This window comes from Neofelis nebulosa, chromosome 5 (assembly GCF_028018385.1).
Source record: "Neofelis nebulosa isolate mNeoNeb1 chromosome 5, mNeoNeb1.pri, whole genome shotgun sequence".
In the NCBI taxonomy this organism is placed as follows: Eukaryota; Metazoa; Chordata; class Mammalia; order Carnivora; family Felidae; genus Neofelis; species Neofelis nebulosa.
Window position 1 is genome coordinate 83,659,642 of NC_080786.1, and position 21,929 is coordinate 83,681,570.

Here is a 21,929-nt window from a genome sequence, read left to right on the forward strand (position 1 = left end):
CATGAGAGGCCCTAAGCCAGAAGACCCCAGCCAAGCCAATCCTACATGCCTGGCCCCAAGGAGCTGTGTGAGATCATCCATGTCCGATGCTGCTTTAAGCCACTAAGTTTGGGGATAATTGGTTACTCAGGCATACATAATTACTGCAAGGATAGAGAGTGGGGTCTGACACTGGGCTCCCCCAACTGGCAGTGGATTTCCTCGGTCACCTCACCCTCTCGGTGTCTCTGATGCCTCATCTGTAAAAGGAACAGCTACAGATTATCTGATCTCTGACACCTTTGAGTATAAAGTTGACACTACGATTTTATATATCACTAAGACAAAGCGTCACCAAATTCATACCCGGTCGATTCTAAAATGCAGACTAATTTTAGAGATGTAGAACTGTGGGGAAACATGCATCTTAAAAAGGACGAAATACAGTGTTATACTTGCTCTGCCCGCCACGTGGACACGTTAGAAGGATGGATGGTGTAACAGATGAGAAGGCGCCCAGAGGGAACTCATGGACAGCATCCCGAAGCACCACGGCTTGAGAAAGGGAAATGACATTATGGTTCCAGACCAGCTAATTAAACTGGCTTCATCACCTCACTTGCCTCAGGCTCCTATCACAATTTATGCTCAAAATGACTGTTACAAAGCCCAACTGAGAGGAAAAAACCATCAAGGAAAACCATTGATGGCAGTGCTCCCTAAACTTGCTTGAGCGTTAAGAAATCACCTGGTATATTTGTTAAATATACACCCAGGCCCCTTGCTACAGACTTTGATTCAGCAAATCTGGAGCAGGCATTGGATCTATATTTTAACAAGGGCCCCAGGCGGTTCTCAGGAACACACAGGTTTTAAAACATTGAAACACAGTAATACCCATCCACTTACTGGTATTTTTCCTTGCATTGAATCATAATAGAAAACTACAAACCTGGACTGCCTTAGCTATGTCCCCAAATAAAAAAAAAAAAAAAAACAAAAAAAAAACACAATGCCTTCAACCCAGTATAAGATTTTACTGAAGGTCAATGTAAAAAAGCTGTCTCATCAAGGAGAGTTTGCCATTGGCTGGGAAGCTTATGGAAGCTATGGAAAATACTATTCTTCAATATTTACAGTATGAAAATCAGCATAATAAATATACTAAAGACTGTATCTCCTGACAGGCTGACCTGTTTCCTTTTTTATCAGTCAATGCAAGTTGCTAAGCAACCATTTTTCCCTTTTTTGCTTAGACTGCCAGGAATCTTTCACCTAAAATTCATGCCCCAAAACAATAACAATATTAACAATAGTTACATACCTTGATCAAAAAAATTAAACAAACAGAAAAAAAAAAACCAAAACGGAACTTCTTGTGACGTTTGGCTTTGTCCTGTATTGTAATGGTCATCATGTTACACTCAGGTCTTTTTTTGAGAACTTCCAGTCCTTTTGGAAGGTAGGATTTTATTTTATTTTATTTTTAAAGTTTATTTATTTAAGGGGGCGGGGGAGTGGGCAGAGAGAGAGGGGGGAAGATCCCAACCAGGTTATATGCTGTCAGCACAGAGCCTAACACGGGGCTGGAACCCATGAACCGTGAGATCATAACCTGAGTTGAAATCAAGAGTTGGATGCTTAACCGAATGAGCCACTCAGGTGCCCCGGAAGGGAACAAATTTTAAAATCAATACTGTCAGTTTTGTTTTTTTTTCTGTTTCTCATCACATTTAGACTAAGCAACCACAACTCAATATCCAGCAACACTTCAAGTTGCAAGGGTTTTCTCCTCTCATGCCAGTCTCTTGGCCAGCTTTTAAAACACCGCAGGAATGCTAACTGTATCCTGGCAAGGAGACTCTGTTCAAGCCAAATATTTAAGAGAATAAACAGAAAATAATTTTAGAGCATCTCTAAAAAAGTCATCTTGTCTTTCTCTGGTGGATAACAGAATATTCTGACAATCTGACCCAACTAGGGAAGCATATAAAGCCATTAAGATCCTTCCCTACAAAAACAAAATGAAACAAAACCCCCCCCAAAACCAAAATGAAAACAAAGAAAACCCTGCACTTCATTTTTAAACATCTTACTTGCGTGCCTTCAGTTTTGCAACAGAAATTCATCCTTGACCTGAACTTCCAAATATCCCACAAACAATAATTAAGTCGCTCGAACCCTGCTGTGTAAAGGGCATTTTCTGACAGATGGGAAACCAAGCCAGAGCACAGGAAAAATTTGCACTCTTCCCCAGCCTCATGCAGTAAGGAGATTAGAGGCAAGCATTTCCATAACCATCCCTGGAAGCTGGGGTGCACATAGAATCTCAAAAGGGCATGCCTGCATCATCAGCACTTTAGAGTACTGTTACACATTATTGTCCCAGTGAAGATGTCCAGTCTCCAAGAATCATTTCCTACCTTGCTGACTGCCCAGGCTGACTTCCCCATTTTCTGCTGAAAGGTCTTTTTCTCTGTGAAGTCTTCCAGACTGCCATCCTCCTCCCACCGGGGCTAATCCCACGGTCATCCGTCTTCCCGTGACACCCACAACACAACACCACAATCGGCTGTCTCCTCTGTTGGTCTCTGCTGCTGGATCCAGCTGCTTGAGTTCAATGATCCCAGTTAATTCACCTTTGAATCGCAGGACCAATCAGATTACCCGGTACACAGTAGGTGCTTGGGCAATCTGTGTGAATGAAAGAATCTAGTTCAGGGACTCTGGGGTAACCTCAGATTCTCTCATTCATGCAAATAAAGGCATGAGGCCTAAAGAAGTGAGGTGATTTTTCCCAAAGTCACACCAGAAAAGGAAAGAGGACACACAAAAACCCAAAATCTTTCCTTGCCAACCTGTTGTTTTCCATTATGCCTCCTTCAGGTACATGCCCTTCCCTCTGTGTGACTCTGGTCTCCTGTCACCACAGCTCAGGCCTTCTGGCTCAGCCTCCCCCTCCCCCACCATTTCTCAGCCCAGAATGAGGTTCCCAGGGACGCCTTCCAGCCTGGGGCAGGCTCCTTGCTTATCTGCTTCTGAATCTCCCAGAATCACGTTCATTTCTTTTGGAAACTGTAGCCCAACTTGCAGTTTTCCTTTCAAATGTGAAATTATTTTATGAAGGCCTATCTTTCTCACTACAATAACAGGGCATGTCTTTGTTGTTGTTGTTCACTGCTCGGTCGCTAGGGGCTAGCACAGGATGCCTCACTAAAATATTTGTTGAATGAATAAATCATTTTGGAACTCTCTGAAAATAGGCAGTGGGTCTGTGGTGCAAATATTCTGTCTCATGAACAGCAGACATACAATAAAAGGGTCAGATCATTCTGGCACAATATTAAAAAATATCTATTTTTACACTCAGATAATTCACTTTATAAATAAGAAGTAGCCAGTCCTTAAACACAGATGTCCCTGTTTCAGATTCTGGGAAAAGCTGGCAGCCTTTCTCTCAGTAGGCTAACGAGGGTACATGCTAGATATTTTATCATGGGAGTAAGACAAATGGGGACCACCAATATGATGCTCCCAGAATTTCTTTCCCAGGACAAATTGAGATGTCTGTTGAATTATGTAAACCATTGTTTTCTATCACAGGTAGAGATACCTGACAGGATTATTCTTATTTGATATACCCATGATCTTCAAAAAATTTCTTTTTAAAAAAATTTTTTTTAACGTTTATTTTTGTGAGAGAGAGAAAAAGATGAGTGGGAAGGGGCAGAGAGAGAGATGCAGACACAGAATCCGAAGCAGGCTCCAGGCTCTGAGCTGTCAGCACAGAGCCCAACGCAGGGCTCGAGCTCACAAGCTGTGAGATTGAGATCTGAGCAGAAGTCAGACGCTCAACTGACTGAGCCACCCAGGCACCCCTAAAAAATTTCTTAAAAGTATACAACCAATATTTGCAAATTTTATTCCACTTAACCCAGAGAAAGTGCCAGGTCACATCTCTGAATCTCAAGCCACTTATGGACTCCAGAAAAGAAATGATAGCAATTGGATGTAATTTCTTAGTACATTTCAACAGTCTGTTGGTTTCTAAAAGTTTTAGACACCAAAAATTGTTTCTAGTCCTAACTCTGGAATTAAACTAAAGAGTTAAATGGATCACTTTTATTATTGTTTCTGGCTATTTTTCACCTGTTTAACTATAAAGAAAAACTCTGCCAATTTATAGATATACTACCCTTGATCCTATAACTCATAGTGAGAAAACTGCCCTCCTTTGGGAGAGCAAGAAGAAAGTGTTGAAAAAGCCCTCTCCCTCGACAAAAAGCTTTTGATTACAGAACGTCACTATTTTGGGAATGTTCTTAGCACATCCCGGTGAAGTACCATCATATCCTCTCCTCCTTGGAGCTTGGAAAAATGTCATACCACTCCTAAGTTGGGGTGTCTCAGAGGTGTTGGAGTGAGGCAACACTGAGGTCAGAAACTATGGTTATATACTCTGATTTGTCTTTGAGCAGATGTAATTGAGTTGTAAATCGAGACCTAATTATAAACGTAGTGCAACACCTCTCTAGCCCTCCACTTCTTTTAATATTAAATAGGGGCATTATTTGAAGGTCTCCTTTATTGCTAGCATTCTGTGACTTTAACTTTGACTCTACTGAACTCCAGAGATAATCTCAGAACTTTTCTCTGGAAAAGTGGGGAAACGACCAGATGCCTCAAGGGGGCTGATTTTATCTGTTCTACCTCTGCTATAGATACCCAACACTGCCCCACATCTACCCCCAGCCAGTGCTTCACAATGGATCTCTAATAATTGTGAAGGTAATCTGGATGCTTGTTATGGGCTGAATTGTATTCCCCCCAATTCGCTGTTTTGAAGCTCTAACCCCCAGTATCTCCGAATGGGACTATATTTAAAGATGGGGACTTTAAAGAAATGATTAAGTTAAAATGACACCATTGGGGTAGGTCCTAATCCAATTTGTCTTGTGTCCTTATAAGAAGAGGAAATGGGTGGGGCACCTGGGTGGCTCAGTCACTTGGGTGTCCAACTCTTAGTTTCTGCTCAGGTCATGATCTCAAGGTTGGTGAGTTCAAGCCCTACCCATATCGGGCTCTGAACTAACAGTGCCTCCCGTGTGCTCTCTCTCTCAAAAATAAATAAATAAACAGTTAAAAAAAAAAAAAAGAGGAAGAAATTGGACAAAGAGACATTAGGAACTCATGTACAGAGAGGAAAGGCCATGTGAGGATACAGTGAGAAGAAAGGCATCTGCAAGGCAGGGAGAGAGGTCTCAGGAGAAACTAAACCTGCTGACACCTTGATCTCGGATTCCCAGCCTCCAATACTGTGAGGAAATAAATCTGTTGTTGAAGCCACCCAGTCTGTGATATTTCATTAGAGCACCCCTAGTCAACTAATACAGTGCTGATTGATTCACTGCTTTAGATAACAACTTGGATCACAGATGTGTCTACATCTCTCCTTTGTCTAATGGGAAGACTTGAGTTCTAAAGCAGGAAAGTGACTTTTCCAAGGTCACATACTTGCGTGGTACCAGAAGAGACTTTAGATCAAAGCTCATGGGGGAAATAGGAACACTCAACACCCACCCCCAACCCCCAGACTTTTTCTCTTTAAAAAAATGCAGATCACAGGGGTGTCTGGGTGGCTGAGCATTCAACTTTGGCTCAGGTCATGTCTCGTGGTTCACAAGTTCGGGCCCTGTATCAGGGCTCTGTGCTGACAGCTCAGAGCCTGGAGCCTGCTTCAGATTCTATGTCTCCCCCTCTCTCTGCCTCTCCCCCACTTGGACACTGTCTCCTTCTCTCTCAAAAATAAAATAAAACATTAAAAATTTTTTTAAAAATGCAGATCAGGGGAGCCTGGGTGGCTCAGTCGGTTGAATGTCCGACATCAGCTGAGGTCATGATCTTGCCATTCCCGAGTTTGAGCCCTGCGTTGGGCTCTGTGCAGACAGCTCAGAGCCTACAGCCTGTTTCAAATTCTATGTCTTCCTCTCACTCTCTCTCTCTCTCTTTCTCTCTGCCCCTCCTCGACTCACGCTCTCTCTCAAAAACAAATAAAAAAACAAACAAAACAAAAAAAATGCAGATCATACAACAAACATTGACACTTGGCAGAGACATCCAGATGGTATACATCACAGAAGTTATACCCAGTATTTAGTCACGATGTCTGAAGAACTAATTTTATTTGTTTCTTTTGTTTGTTCTTTTTTTGAGGATCAGAGTCCTATTTAGGAGCTTACTAAAAATTTACCTTTCCATATGCTAGATGTTGTCTATGTGATTTACCTCCTCGGTCATCGTACACGGATCACCAAGAAGCTGTAAGAATATACAGGTGCAGACTCAAGGTCCAGCTCTATCACCACCATTGTGGAAAAGCACTGTACATCACAGGATAGAGCCCCAGGCTCCTCTGTGGCACCTGGACAGTGCCCAGGGACAGTGACCTCCCAGGAGTATCCACGTTGGATGAAGAAGTGATTTTATGTTAGGATTAGAATATTTCACCAAAGAACTAACAACACGTTTTTAAAATACGCTCTGCTTGTGCCAGAACTCTGTCAGCACCTACTGAGCGGAGTGTGGGACTGGGACTTCTTCCTTCATTTTAGAAGGCCAACAAGTGTCCCCCAGAGTGCTCTCCACAGCTATCAATTCTCCTCTGTGCTCCTTCCTTTCCCAAAGGAGCCTCCTGAGATCTGTATACATGGGGAGACACTTAAACAGAAACATGCCTAATTTTGAGACTAATACCAGGCAGTAGACTCAACATTTGCATTGGAACCTCTCTTCTCTGTTCTTGGTCCCACGTGATGCCTGAACAGACAGTCTCTGAGTCCTGGTCTGACGTGGGCTCCATGCCAAACACAAAATGGGGCTTGCAGTGGGCATCGAGCTGCAGATCTGACAACAGTTTTTCTTTCCAAGGCATGCTCCCCTATCATGGAAGACGTTAAGATGAGGCCCTACAAGAGAACTAAACCAAATTAAATCTTCACGATCAGAACTGAAATAAGGGGAAAGTGTTCTAGTTCAGTGGTTCCCAAACAGTACTCCTTGGACAAGCTCAGGCTGTCTGCATCTGAATCATCTCAAAGGGGTTTTTGGAAATGGAAATTCCAAAACCCCGTCCTTAGACTGTTCCATTTCATGGGCCCATGTGGGGCCTTCGATCGTGGGTTTTTAAATGATCCCCCGGTATTATATCATTCGGAAAACACTCAAAACTGCTGTAGATTTTCTCAGAGTTGAAAGAAAACAACAGAGAAATAGCTGGTGTCTATAAATCACAGTTTGTATCATTGAGTCAGTAACATCAACGACGTGAAGCATAGGCCCGGAGCTCTTTGGGGTTCGTATCCTTTTATTTCTATATTACTTTGTGTGTTATTACATAACACAACACCCAGAACTTAAAACAAGCATTTCTTATCTTTCAGTTTCTGTAAGGTGGGAGTTCAGGCATGGTGGGGCTGGGTATTTCTAATGCAGGGTCTTTGGTGAGGCAGCTGTTAAGTAATTAACTGAAGGCTTGACTGGGGTTAAATAATCCATTTCCAAATTCTTGACCAGAGGCCTCAGTTTCTCACCACATGGGCCTCTCCATAGGACATCCTAAATGTCCTCATAACAGGGCAGCTAACTTCCCTTGGTGCGAGTGATCCAGTAGAGAGAGCAAGGAGGAAGCCATGGTGCCTTTTATATCTAGTCTCTAAAGACACACATTGTCATCTTTACTTTTTTCTACTTGTTAGAAATGGGTCACTAAGGCCAGCCCACATCCAAGGAGAATAGGCTCCATCTTCTGAAGGGAATGTCAAAGATTCTGTGGGCATATTTTCAACTACCATGATTTCCAGTGTCTGTCAATGTCTGTCATATTCTGAGAATGGAATGGAAACTAGAAACACAAAAGCATCTACGGTCTTGACCTCATGAAATATGGGAGCAGGAATGAAAGAAAGAAGCAATAATAGAACCAAAAATATATGATTCCCCTTTTATGAAGTCAAGCTAGTGAACGCGCAGTTAAGTTAGGGACAGAGGCAGGGAAGTGTACTAAATTAGAAGTCAAAAAGGCTTGGGTTCTTGGGCGATAAAAAAAGCGTTGGGTTTGAAATTCTGCTTTCCCAGTTTGAGCTAGTTACACCATTTAGTCACTGAGCTACTACTACCCTCTCTCTTTACAAAATGAACAGGACTTACTTCTTCATGGTGGTAAAGGAGTGGACTTGGGGGCAGGGATGTTGTGAAGTCAAAGACAGAACCCATGCAGTACTGGGCAAATAGCTAATGGCTTTACATACTAATAACTATGATTGTCACCATGTTTGTTGTAAGTGAGGGTATACGTATCAGAGGGTAATGAGGTCAGCATGCCAGGTCGCTTAATTCTTTTTGCATATATCCTCTCTGGATTTGTGTACTTTCCCTCCAGGGGCAAAGCAACCCTTGGGTGCTAAGGAAATCCTTTCAAAAAGGACACTCCTCTTCCTGCTCCAAACTGTGTTTTCTTTCTGGTGTCGGGTCTTACCCGCGGCATTCCTAGGAATTATGTCTGGGTAGGCCCTGTAAAATGTACCTAAACTGACCAAAGCCACCTGACCAGGTAACTTCTCTCAAGGACTAATAATTGCTCCCCTGAAGTTTTAAATGCCCATTTATATTGGCAGGGGTGAGAGGAAGGAACTGCACATAAATATGGACGATTCTGGAAATATTTTGTGCTTGCAGGTATGTCTCCACATGAATATTTAAGTATTATTTGCATATAGACATATGCGGACATGGAAACAAAATAGTGAGAGAGAATACTACCGTCATCAGAATGGGAACTTCCTCAGAGCTCCAGAGAAAAGAATTTGACTCAGAGTACAGCTGCTCAACATAATATCAATCTGGGGCACCTCGGTGGCTCAGTTGGTTGAGCGTCCAACTTTGGCTCAGGTCATGATCTCATGGTTCACGAGTTCAAGCTCCACGTCAGGCTCTCCTGTCAGCACGAACCTGCTTCAGATCCTCTGTCATGCCCCCTTCTCTCTGCACCACCCCACTCGTGCTCTCTCTCTCTCTCTCAAAAATAAATAAACATTTGGGGCACCTGGGTGGCTCAGTCAGTTAAGTGGCAGACTTCAGCTCAAGTCATGATCTCACGGTTCACGAGTTCAAGCCCTGAGTCGGGCCTTGTGCTGACAGCTCAGAGCCTGGAGCCTGCTTCGGATTCTGTGCCTCCCTCTCTCTCTCTGTCCCTCCCCCGCTCAAGCTCTGTCTCTCTCTGTCTCAAAAATAAATAAACATTAAAAAAAAATTAAAAATAAATGAATAAAAATTTAAAAAAAGAGAGAGAGAATGTCAATCTATGCAGAAAACAACTTATAACCACCTCAGAGTATGAAAGTGTCTAAGAAATCTCATTCCCAATTCTTTTTCAAATCCCTTTCTCATCCTCTCCTTCTCCCCAGTGTTTTTGGACTCTTTGAAGAGATCCAAGAAATTCCGCAATTTTGGGAAAATGCACTGTGGCGAGACATGTAATATTAAACCACCCTATGACAGTGACGGGGAAAAAAAAATAAAAAATGAGAAAATACCCATGTAGAGATAAGAAAAGAGCTTGAAAAACCAGTACTCAAAACTTTTCCAGGCTTAAGGGGTGGAGGACATACCTAAATCAAGAATAAAAAAAAAAAAAAAGTATCTTCAGCCAGTAAGTCAAAAACCCAAAGGACCATTACTAGAATAAGTCTAAATGCCCCCTGCAGACATAAAAGATGATGAGAGGGAACACAAAGCTCGAGGTGTTCAAGTTTTAGAAAGCCACCTGTCGTGTTCCCCTTTTTGCAGAGAATAAAGGAAGAATGACTGAAATTAGAAACACTTGTACTCATTCCACATTTTGAAAGCCAACTATGGGGGCCAGAGTTTTGTTCAAAATGAAAAAGAAAATCAAAGCTCCTTTAATTCCACCACCATAACTCTGTGTTCGAAGGTACAGCAAGGACTTTCCTTTTCCTTTTTTTCCCTTTTTTTCTTTTCTTTCCTTCCCTTTCCTCCCCCCCACCACCACACCAGGCTCCCTGTGGACGGAGTCATGGTATCTAGGACGATTTATCAGGAGATATTCCAATTTAAATTATGACTTAATCCCACAAAACCCAGAAGACCAAGAGTCTGTTCTCATTTTGTCTGAAACACATGAGCAAGGTTTTGTGCTAGGCAGTGTCTTGTGTGTCTTGCGGTAGAAGGTAACAGGCAAGACTTCCTGGGATGACCACACAAGAAAAACCTGCTGAAACGTGACACTTGTATGGGCCTCTGAAGCTCCCTTGTTCGGTAGAACAGGCAGATAAATCAGGGGCTTCACTTAAACCATTGCTGAACAGATGAAAGCCCAGAAGATGAAATTTCCATTGGTTGGGACAATCTCTTAGAAACTTTTCCCATCTTGGAATTGCTTTATACAAATACTTCCCTGTACCGCTGGCTGCCCCCAAATTGTTCCTCTAAATTATCGCCAAAGCTGATAGACAGGATGCGGGTTGTAGCAAATATTTTACAGAAGTCATAATCGGCAAATCATGTGTAAAATGAAAAACAAAACAAAACAAAAAACACCAAAGTTTTAGATCAGAAAAGACCTGGGAATGAATTCACAAATTCTGTCATATAGTAGCTGATTGACTTAGATAATAATACCTCTGGACCTTAGTTTCCTGCATCTGTTTTAATTAATTAGTTTTTAAAAAGCCCAACAGATTATTGTGAAGACGAACTAAGCAGCTCTGTGAAAAGCACTTTGAATGAAGTATGGGAGCAACAGCAGTGAATGAGACCAGTCTCTGATCTCTAATCATCCCTGGGACTAGCTGGAAAAACAACATATACAGGCAAAAAGACAGGGCAGGGGCGGTAACCAAAACCCAATGTGGCCCCCAATGACCTCACTTTCTGTTAGTCACATCTTCGAGCGGTCATCTTCCACAATGTACCACGGTTGGTCAATGGGCCCAACAGAAGTGATGGGTTTTACTTCCAGGATTAGGTTACAAAAAGCACTGCAGCTGCCATCTTTGTTTGTCTTTCTGATCACTCACTTTGGAAAAGCCAGCTGCCATGTCATTGAGCAGTCCTATGGAGAGGACTGAGTAGAGAAGGTCTGGGGTCTCTTGCCAAGAGCCCCATGAGTGAGCCTAGAAGTGGATCCTCCACCCCAGTCAAAACTTCAGATGGCTGCAGTTCTGACTGACAGCCAGACTACAACCTCAGGAAAAATCCTGAACCACAACCACCCACCTAAGCCACTTACGGATTCTTGACCTTCAGAAACTGTGGGAGACAATATATGTTTATTGTTTTACATCGTACAGTAATCTCTTACACGGCACTAAATAACCAATACATTCGGCCACACTAAGAGCTGCAAGGTTTGGTAGAAGACATCCCTGAAACCTGGGAGTTCTTAGTCACACAAGTAGGTTTTGAAGGGAGGATGAGTTTGTGAAGGGTGGGGGACTCCATACTGTAGACATGAATAATGCAGACACAGGGGCAGGGAAGTGTCAGCCAAGGGTTTTTTCTGACTTGGGCAATGGAGTAAGGGTCCTTGAGGAAGGGGGTGACTAGGCAGTAACCAGGATTGGGAGATTTGACTGGTGGGCACAGACAGCATAAACCCAGAAATTCACACAGGAGCCTTTTGTAATGATCCAGAGGAGGAAATAAAAAGCAGAACCAGAGAGCAGCTGAGGTAGGAATGGAGAACAAGAGGGATGTCGTGAACACGGTTCAGCATGTCAACCCTGGCCTCTCACAGCCGCCTGCCAGAGACCAAGATTTCTGAACACTCACTCGTCCATTTAATCTGTGTGCATATCTGGTCACGTGCCTGAGGACAAAGCTACCACGGGACACATACTTCAGTCAAGGCGCCACCATTCATGTATATAACATGCTGTTCTGGTATACAATACATTGCCTACGAAATTAATGCCATAAATATTGTAGACATTACAGACACAGAATTAGAGTAAATGGGTAAGATCTGTTTTCCCTTAAATCACCTCAACCTCAAGAACTGACTCCAAATGACACTGTTATCTTTAATAAAATAAAGTCAAATACTAATAAAAGAGGACCCACTGTTGGAGTGATCCACAGGCCTTTCAAAAACAATCCTTCACAACAGTGGCAGGTCTGAGGAGGAAAGCACGGAGAAATGATATTGGTTTTATCAATCTTGTCCGGTCATCCTATGTAACAGGAGAAAAATCATCAAAATGCCAAAGGAGATTCAAAGCACATTTAGATTGTGGGATATCTGGGATCTCAGGGAAGTGGATGCCATCCAATTACTCAGAGGCTTTCGAAGCTGCCGCCAACATTGGGTGCATTTAGGGCCATTCTAGTCAAATGGACAAAAGGGCCCTACTCTATGGCAGACGGTCCTCAATTAACAGTCTTAAGGGACTGGAGGAAAGGAAGCCACATGCCACTGGGGTGAAAAAAGCACATCCAGATGCACAAGGCTAGTGCCCACCTGGTTTAGTGCAACTCCGACAGAGGATCAGTGGGCTCACACTCATTCCATTGCTAGGGAAACTGAGGCTGCTCTGGCCCAGGTCACACAGGCTGGAGAGTAGATCAGGACTAGCATCCTGGTTTCTTGAACTCCAAGCCCAGCAGTCTTTCTGTTTCATGTGATCCCACAGTGGAAAGGAGGAAGATAAAGAAACAGTCTTCCAAAGAGTCTCCGATGAATGCACTGTGCTCAGAGATTTACTGATCCCATGCAGAAACAAAACCTGAGCCCTTTAACTCAGCAAATGTCAAGCATCTTCTACACACCCAGCAGTCTGCACAGTCCTGTGAGATAAGGATTGGTATGTGAGCTGAGGGAAGCAAGGATTGGGGCAGTCTAGCAGAGACAGAAAGTGGTCACAGCCGACTAACCAAAGGCTGACTATTGGGGGGAAGGGGAAGCAGACCTAATGGAACAGGTGACATTCAAAAGCCAATTAGTGTCTGATAGGGAGGCAGTGGCAAAGGCCATTCACAGAGCCTGGAAGACTGGCTCTGTGGTGGCCTGAGAGGGAGATTCCCAGGAGACCAGGTGCAAAGGGAGGCTCAAGCCAAGTTGAAGAGGTTTGGGATTCCAAAAGAAATTTGAACCTTACCTTACAGACGGTGGGGAAACATGTATGCTTTTACTAAGGGAGTAACATGATTCAACCCTGGCCAAAAAAGTGGCTCAACCAGCCACTTCTGGAGCTTGCCAGAGGCTTGCCCACCACTAAGTCAGCCCTTTTGGTGGAACTACAAAAGACAAACACCGAAAGCAAGCTCCTTCCTGTCTGAAAGCAAGCTCTTTCCTGTCTCCAGTATGTTGTAGCAGAACGCTGATCAGGCTTCCCATGAGCCAAGGTGCTAAGAACCCAGCTTCAGTAACCCGTGCTTCTCCTCCACCTGCTATGATGACCCAGGACTGTCACCACAGCTCAGGGGCCAGCTCTGCAACCGCATACCGTGCTGGCACTACAGAGATGCACCCTTCTCGGTTCAAAAGCAATCGAGGTAGGGACATTTGCTCATGAAAATTGGACTAGTTAAATTCACAGAAATATAAACATATCTCTGTTTGGGTGACACTAAAATCTGTCAGAGGAAGTGTGTACATCATGCACATATAAACCAGAGCTGGTGAGGGAAGAAAGTGCTCTGGACACTGAAACAGAACACCTGTATTCCCATCCCGGCTCTGCCACTTAGCAGCTATTTTGCTTTCCTGAGCATTGGTTCCCCCATCAGTAAAAGAGAAGTAAATATCACTCCCCTTGTCCACTGGTCAAGAAGACTATGGGAGAGAGGTGCCTACACAGTCCCCAGCCCAGGCTTGCCAGCAGCCACGGATGGCACCCTTCCAAGCATATCCTGGAACTTGCCTGCCATGTGTAGACTGAGTCCAAACCACCGGACTTGGGCCAGAGCACCTTGCTCTCCTGACTCCTTTCAAACTGTGCTCACTTCATTACTGATTATGGCTCTTCTGGGCCAGAGCTGGATATCCACTCAATCCTGTTCCTTCTATGTCTGCCTCCCTTGGACAGAACCCTACACCAAAACCACCTGAATGGCTTCCTCCCCACCCAGCCAGGCCTTCTCGCTTACCTCATTCCTGCCTCTGTGGTAATCTGGCCTGGATACACAATGCCCATGAATGTTCAAGTTTATTTTTATTTTACTTTCAGCCTTTCAGGAGGGAATGAGTTTAGACAGTTCGTCTCCCTGCAGCACTCCATACCTTCCCCTCTCCTTCCTTTTCACAAACTGACAGATGGGTAAATTAGCAGATGATGCCACATAGCTATCGTGATGCCAAAGCTCTAGATGCAATCCCCAAACACAGGTGAGGGAGGTAAACAACATGGCACCACCCACCTCTGTTTACAAGCAGATCTCTGCCTTCCCCCCACCCCCATCATTTCTCCCCTCTGGCAAATGGAGCCAACAAAACCCACTGAGTGAGATCAGGTGGAGTCTGAGGACACCCCTACTCTGTGCTCCCAATTTCCAACAGGTTGGGAACTCCAGAGGGAGATGAGATGCGTCAAAACCCTTCCCCCCAACAGGACCCCTTCCCCACATTAACTCCCACGGCCAATCCCAGCCTGTTCCTTCACAAGGACACCATTCTTACCCACCACGTTTTGCCTGATAAAGAGAAAGCTGAATAAGCAAAGAGCCTCTCTTTGATCTGTAGGAGAAAGTCCACTTCTAAGCCTCCCCTCTCTCAACCAAGCAGCTGGCAGCCTCTCTCCTTATTTCCTCCAAAGGAATGCCAACAAGACGAAAGCTCTGGCCAGTCAGTTCCCACTTGGAACTTTTACAATTGGTGATTAACAGCCTCTTAAATAAGAATGATCCTCTACTCACTATAGACTTGGCTGCTAAGTAAATCTGATTCAAAATTAAAAGAAACACATGTATTCATTGTCCCATTTTCTTGGGAAGCTCGAAGTTGCAGACTAAGTGATGAAGAAGCATAAAGAATTGTGGCAGAAGGATCATAGGGTGACCAGCACACATTCTTCAAATGACATAATTTACTGAGTAAGGTTTTCTCCTTTTGTATTTAAGAGCCAAGGAAAAAGAAACTGCAACCACTTTCATCAGTTACAAGTCACAGGAAGAACAATGCACCATCCCTAACTCAGGCAAATGGTCTTGGCATCCAAAAAGACTCTCTTGTCCCAGTACAGAGTCACTGGTGATCTTTGTGGTTAGAGCCCATCTTGCATCAATAATCACGACTGCCATTTGCAGCACATTTCCTCTCCATCCCCTGCCTTGGTGGGCATCCACATCTATGCTCCAGTCATAATAAATTTCTACCACAGGACAGGAGGGTGGCAAAGGTAAGGAAATTCTAGGCCTCCTTAGTCCATAATTCATATCTCAGCTGTTAATGTTTCTTCACCCTGCCAGGTTGATAATCTCTGCCATCCACTCCCCCCACCATCCCCGCCCCCAAGCACTGTGAAGGCCTCACTGGAAGGACGTGTCAAATTTCACTCTGGTCACTCCCTTTGCCCTCCACCAGAGGCTTCAAACAAGTAGTACACAAGAGTCCACATCCGCATTATAGTCTAAAATAATGCCTTTAGCCAAATCATTATAAAGATCTCATTGAATACCCAACCTTCTCAACTGTCTGAATTATATTGTAATCATAGCCATCATCTAATTCTATCAGTTATGTTATAAAACTTATAGCATATCTTAGTATTTCATAAGTCTTTCTCCCATGCACATTTGATATGCATATAACCACTGTAATAGAAGCAATAGTAAAGACATTAAAAAACAGTATTTATTAAATACTTACTAGATGCCAGGCTTAGAGCACTTCATACATATTATTTCAGTAGATTTTCCTAATAATCCTAAGGCATAGGCTGTTTTGGCATTTTGTTTTATTATTTTTTTAATGTTTATTTATTTTTGAAAGGGACAGAGTGAGAGTGAATGGGGGAGGGACAGAGAGAGAGGGGGACAGAGAGAGAGGGAGACAGAGAATCCGAAGCAGGCTCCAGGCTCTGAGCTGTCAGCAAATGACACAAACCGCGAGATCATGACCTGAGCTGAAGTCAGACACTCAACCGACTGAGCCACTCGGACACCCTGGTTTTGTTTTATTTTTATATCTAATTACCTGGTACACTTCTCCTTCTTTCTCACCCTCCCCCTGCCATCCCCACCCCCGCCACACCACAACCACATGCTCGGGTCAATGTGCTCACGTGCATAGAGACAAATCCACACCACTGATCCCCCTCCTCATCCACCCACAGTATTACCCCTGATAGAACTCAGAGATTTGGAACCCCAGACAAATCTCTTTTGATTGGAAACACACCAAAAATACCCTGAACAAAGAGGTCATGCAGTTTCATTTAAAACCGGAGAAATAGCCATCATTTGACCAAGCTGCATTCAGGACACTGCTGGAAAGGGATCCCTAAGATAACAAAGCCAGGGACCATCTATCACTTCTGCTCCACCTATCATAACCTTTAAGTCTGTGGTCTTCTTGGGACTTAACCATGTTTACTTTTCTATCATACCTGCAGCAAGATGTAAGAGTGTGGCACAAGCCCAGACAGGTGTATGCATGGGCACCTTGACTCCTGCAAACATTTTTATTAAATGCCAGTGGATTTTTTTCAATGTAAATTTATTTCAGATCCCCCAGATGATCTGGTTTCCAGGTTCCCTGAACCCTTTTATTTGGAGGTAGCAATTATAGCCCAGTTGGAGAAGACTAACCACCACATGGAGACAGACACTCTGGAAATAGCCTGAAAGGAGCCACTCCTGAGTCTTTATGGTCTCAGAGTCACAGAGCTGGAAGATAATCACATACTTATTTGTCAAAACAAGATCCAGCTGATCGAGTCTCTGAGCACCAACACTACTTTTCCTGAGTAAGTGTTGAAAATAAAGTCATAATCAGGTAAGGTCATAGGTTCTCCATTTAATCACTGAGAGATTAAGAAACATATGATCCGTCAGGAAAAAATCTTTTGGGATCTGCTTAACAAACACGACTTTGCTCCTTCCCTGGAGATAACCAGACAGTAAAAAGAACATGGGCTTTTGAGTAGATTAGAACTAGGTCCAATTCTTGGCTCTGTCACTAACTCTCAGTTAGGGATCTTGGGACTGGTGTCACTCAAAGGCTAACTTTCCTCATTATAAAAATAGGAATGAGATCAACTTGCCTAAAGAGTTGGATTCAACAAGAAAGTATGGGATAGGACAGTTCTTGATTCACAGCAGCTACTTTACCTTCCTTCATTTTTAGGTTACAACAGTGGAACACCCTTCTTCACAAAGCCCCAAAGCCAATGTTCTTGTAGGAAAAACAACTCCCAGTTCAAAACAGCACATCAGGTGCCTATCACAGTTTGCTTTACAAACTCAATAACCTTAGCTGACAATTTCCTTTAATTACAATATCCTAAAGCTGTGTGCAGAGCACCTTCCCCAGAGAACCAGAGATGGAAATGATAATTTGGATGCTATCTGAAAAGTATTAACGGTTGGATTCACTTTACATTGGGATGAATTATTCTAGCCAATAAAGGCAGGTAAAATTGACACAAATGAAAGCCCCATCCACAAAATTCAAATAGAAACTCAGTCTGGGCTTAGCTTCAAAGCCCTGAGCACTCTCAAAAATAAAATATGACCAGCCAAAGTAGATTTACGTCTCCAGCTGTAACATGGACATCAGCGGCAGCTTGTTTACATTTATCGGCCAAGAAATGCTCTTCCATCTGGTCGCATACCCAGCATTACACACATATTTCAAAGCTATTCAAATATTTCCTGTGTGAAAACAGAGAGGTTATTTCATGGAGACGAATTTGGAAGAAGCCGAGTGCCAAATATGCCGTAAAGATCCTGCTTAACCCACAGAAACTGACATTTTCCTTTCAGTCTGCCAGTTACATGCCTACTCCGCTTTTTAATTCATTCGCCCGCCTCTACAAACATTTGCATTGACATTTTGCCAAGGAACTAGCCCACACATCAGTAATGGGGAGGGGAGAAGGGAGTACAACACACGTAGCGTGAACTTCAAACACCAGAGGCATCTTTGAAGACTTCTGGACCAGAGAAGGCCCCACATCAAGCCAGAGAAAATAAGTGGCATATGTACTTTTATACAACACTATTGTATACTTATGCTGTAAGAGGGGGTCCATTCACAGACTACTGACTGACCTACTTCCTCCTCCAAATGGAATAAGTTGGGATTGCATTAGAGACCCAGTCTTTTGCAGACTATAAGTACCCCCTTTGAATTCATACTTCTAACCTGAAGAAAACCTTCTGAAATGGAATAAATCAACCTACAGAAGGTTAATAACACATTAGCATCCAGATGCTATGTGCTATATATACATCTGTGTTTCTTATAGTCTATGCTGAAAGTAGGCAAATGATTCAGTACTGATTACTAAGTCTTCCTATAGCAAACAAAATCCAAAGCCTGGTCATGTATAGTCAGCAGCAAAAAAACACATCCACCAGGACCACGGCATGGCAAAGCTTCAACTGTAGAAGGTATTCCCTTCCCCATGAGGCTCTGATTGACCACAGACAAGTAAAGAAATGTATTTGGAGGGTCCCTGAGGGTCTAACAGAGGACTCCAGAACTCCCCATGTTCTGGATCTGCCACATGCATGCTTTTTAATTTTTTGAGTCATCTGTCTACTCAAAGCAGTGCACTTAGCATACTACAGGTTCAGTATCATGGTAAAAGTCTCAATGCTGCAGCCAGAGGGAAGATTTTAAAGCTTATGTCCCAATGTGTCACTCCTCTGTTCAGTCCTAAAAGGCTATCGTTCCATTCAGAGGAAAAGCCGGGGTTGTCCCAATGGTGGAGGGGTGAGAAGTCTCTCTCCCATCCCACTACTTCCCATCCATGCTCACACTTGCTACACTCACCTCCCCGCTATTCCGTGAGCATATTCAAATTCTGCCCTGGGAGGAAGACCCTTCCCCTGATGTTCCTGTAGCTCATCTTTAACCACCTACAAATTTTTGCTTCAACATCTCCTTATTCTACTTAACATTTCAACCTCCTTCCATTCCCTTGACTCTGCTCTGCTTTTCCTTTTAATGATGCTCACTGTACTAAATAAAAACAAAATGATAATGTTATTATCATGCCAATCATATATTGTCTGCTTCCCCCCAATAGAATATCTAAATTCCAAGAGAGCAGGAGTCCTTATCCATTTTGTTCAATGGTGTGTGTCTCAGATGCCTAGAATACTTCTGGGCACACGACAGGGCCTCAAATATTTATTGAATGAGTAACTGAACTGCCAGAGACAGACGTATTCTATCACAGAACAACTCCCAGGGGCTCTACTAAAGCAAAGACTAGGTAGGCCCTAGAGAATACCACGTCCTAGGACATTCGCTCTGTGATGCCATCAGAAAGGACCTGGATGGCATCCCCCCAGCCAGCTGCTGGACAGAAGCTCAAGCAGAGTAACTGAAACATGGATAGACTTGGGCAAGACCTACACTGCCCAAAACACAAGTATGGCATCACTCACTGCATGTTTCCATGCCCACCAAGGCACCTCACTGCATGGACTCTTCAAGTTGAGGTTTCAGGCTCTCAAATCTGGCACCCACCCATGGTATCTCTCACTCATTCCATCACTTATCACACATGTGAGAAGCTGGATATGGCCCTTTGCCCTGCATGTACTCCTCTACATTCCAGAAAAAAAAAAAAAAGCTGCTTGCTCTCAAGTTCCTACCTGCCCAGCCCCACCCAGGTGCACGTACAGTCTATAAACTTCTGGCATCAGGCTCAGCCCCATCCACTGCCTAAGTCAGCCCAGACCAAACCTGGCAGTGAATGGGAGCCCCACCCCACCTCCATGTGGCCTGATCACTTGTGCTGGCCTGAATCCACTGAGTCCCATAACCCAAAGGGCATGGAAGAATGGTTCAGAGTGTAACACACTTTCTGTCGGCCACACCAAACCACAGGCCAGTGCCAACTCTGAGCTACTGACCCCCACGACCCCCACAGTAATTTAAGACCTGGGTAACCTTCTCCTTGTTTATGATAATTTAAAATATGTCTTATATCCTCTGACTTGCAAGGTGGGAGTGGAAGGGAGGGTTATGGGGTGGTTAAGAGCACAAAATGGCAGTTACACCAAGCTTGCTCTGCCGAGTGTTAGCTGTGTGACCTATCTATGCCTCCTTCCTTTGGTATAAAGTGGTGATTATAAGTATATTTACCAAGTTGGTTTAATATGAAGACAAATGAATTTAAAATGATACAGTTCATGGAACAATGAGTACAGAAAACATCCAAAGATGTTAGTCAAGATACTTTTCCCATAAAAAAAATGTGATTATACACACAATGGAATATTATTTCGCTACAAAAAAGGAATGAAGTATTATTACAGCCTACTTTGAACTTTGAAACCATTACACTAAGTGAAAGAAGCCAGACACAAAAGGCTGTGTATTACATAATTCTGTTTATATGGAATGTCCAGAATGTCTAGAAGAGGCGAATCCACAGATCCAGAAAGTAGATTGGTGAATGGCAGGGGCTGTTGGGAAGGAGGAATGGAAAGTGACTGCTAATGGGTATGGGCTTTGTTCCCCGTGTGGTGAAAATGTTCTGGAATTAGATCGTGGCGATCGCTGCACAGTTTTGTCAATGTACCAAAACCACGAAATTGCACACTTGAAAAAAAAAAAGTATCATTCCCCTTCTTTCCCCTCCAGAGCCACTTCCAGGACAATGTCCAAGTCTTATCACTGTATCCCCTAAAGTCTCCAACAAGAAGACAAGCCCAATGTCAAAGAAACTAAGGAACCAATGACAGACTGTGGAGCCAGAATTTTCAAGGAAATATCAACAAAGACTAGAAGAGCCTAGCAGCCGTGAGGAATGATTGGCCAGCTTGGGTAAAGAGTTGTCCCCCCAGGCATTTGGAGCAGTGCCAGCACACGCTCCCTGTCACTGCAGCTGAGGGTCAAAGGCAGGTTCTGCCAACAGGGAAATGATCAAGCAGCAGAACTTGGGACAAAGCAGTTCAGGAGGAGAGAGTGGGGGAGGGGAGCCTGTCTCAGCCTCTCAGTGAGGTGCATAACCAGAGATGGCAATCAGGATGCACAGCGCCGGCTCCAACACGCGGCACTATTTATACAGTCTCTCTTTAATCTGTGTAATGGCCACAAAAATAAATGATCTAGAAAGGAGGCTTGCTTGTAAAAGGAGAGAGAATACCATAGGAAACAAATAGCTCCATATTTCAAAGCCACTGTTTCTTTTTGCCTGAGCTGGCAGTAAAGAATTCTTAAGTATTTTTTAGCACTCAGCGGAACCATCCTCACAACCTATTCCATATACATCTCCTAAGGTCATTTTCTTAGGAATTATTAAAGAAGGGAAAAAAGAGAAGAAGGATCACTTCAAATAAGAAGAAGAAACAGTCTCTTCATTTTCTGATGGGGAGGAAAAAAGAAGTGTTCTTCCGTGCATTTCCTAAAATCCAAAGGCTGTAAACATAGGAAATTGAAAACAATTGGAACAAAAGAAAATGTCTCAGTCTGGCTGCCATAATCGGGAGATGGATAAAGAAACAGGTGAAGCCCAGTTATCTGGCAAATCCTCAAACTGTGCCTTGGAATTTTCAGAATGAAGTCCTCACCACAGATTGTCTGCTCAGTCATTCCAGGTCACTTTAATCAAGATGCCTCTTATTCTCTGCCTGTGGCACTCTTAACTACATTTCCAAATGACCCTGGGTTTGCCTGCTTCTACATTCACGACCACCCAGAAATCCAGATCCTTAAAAGTGCTTTTCAACCATCTCATCACCTCTGATTTCTCTCA

General features: G+C 43.5%; 1 protein-coding gene and 1 non-coding gene across 3 annotated transcripts in view; both read right to left on the reverse strand.

Annotated features, from left to right (window-relative positions):
- MB21D2 (Mab-21 domain containing 2) overlaps nucleotides 1-21,929 on the reverse strand; it is a 121,376-nt gene that overhangs the window by 43,150 nt on the left and 56,297 nt on the right. The window contains exon 1 of one of the 2 annotated variants that reach the window (XM_058730854.1): nucleotides 435-642. The exons of the other annotated variant lie outside the window; for it this stretch is intronic. The gene's annotated coding sequence lies outside the window, so the exon portion shown is untranslated. Of the gene's footprint in view, nucleotides 1-434; nucleotides 643-21,929 lie in introns of those variants that run through there. 2 annotated transcript variants of the gene reach the window in all.
- On the reverse strand, nucleotides 6,243-6,447 carry LOC131513299 (small nucleolar RNA SNORA73 family). Its single transcript, XR_009262518.1, has one exon. It is a non-coding gene; the product is annotated as a small nucleolar RNA SNORA73 family (small nucleolar RNA).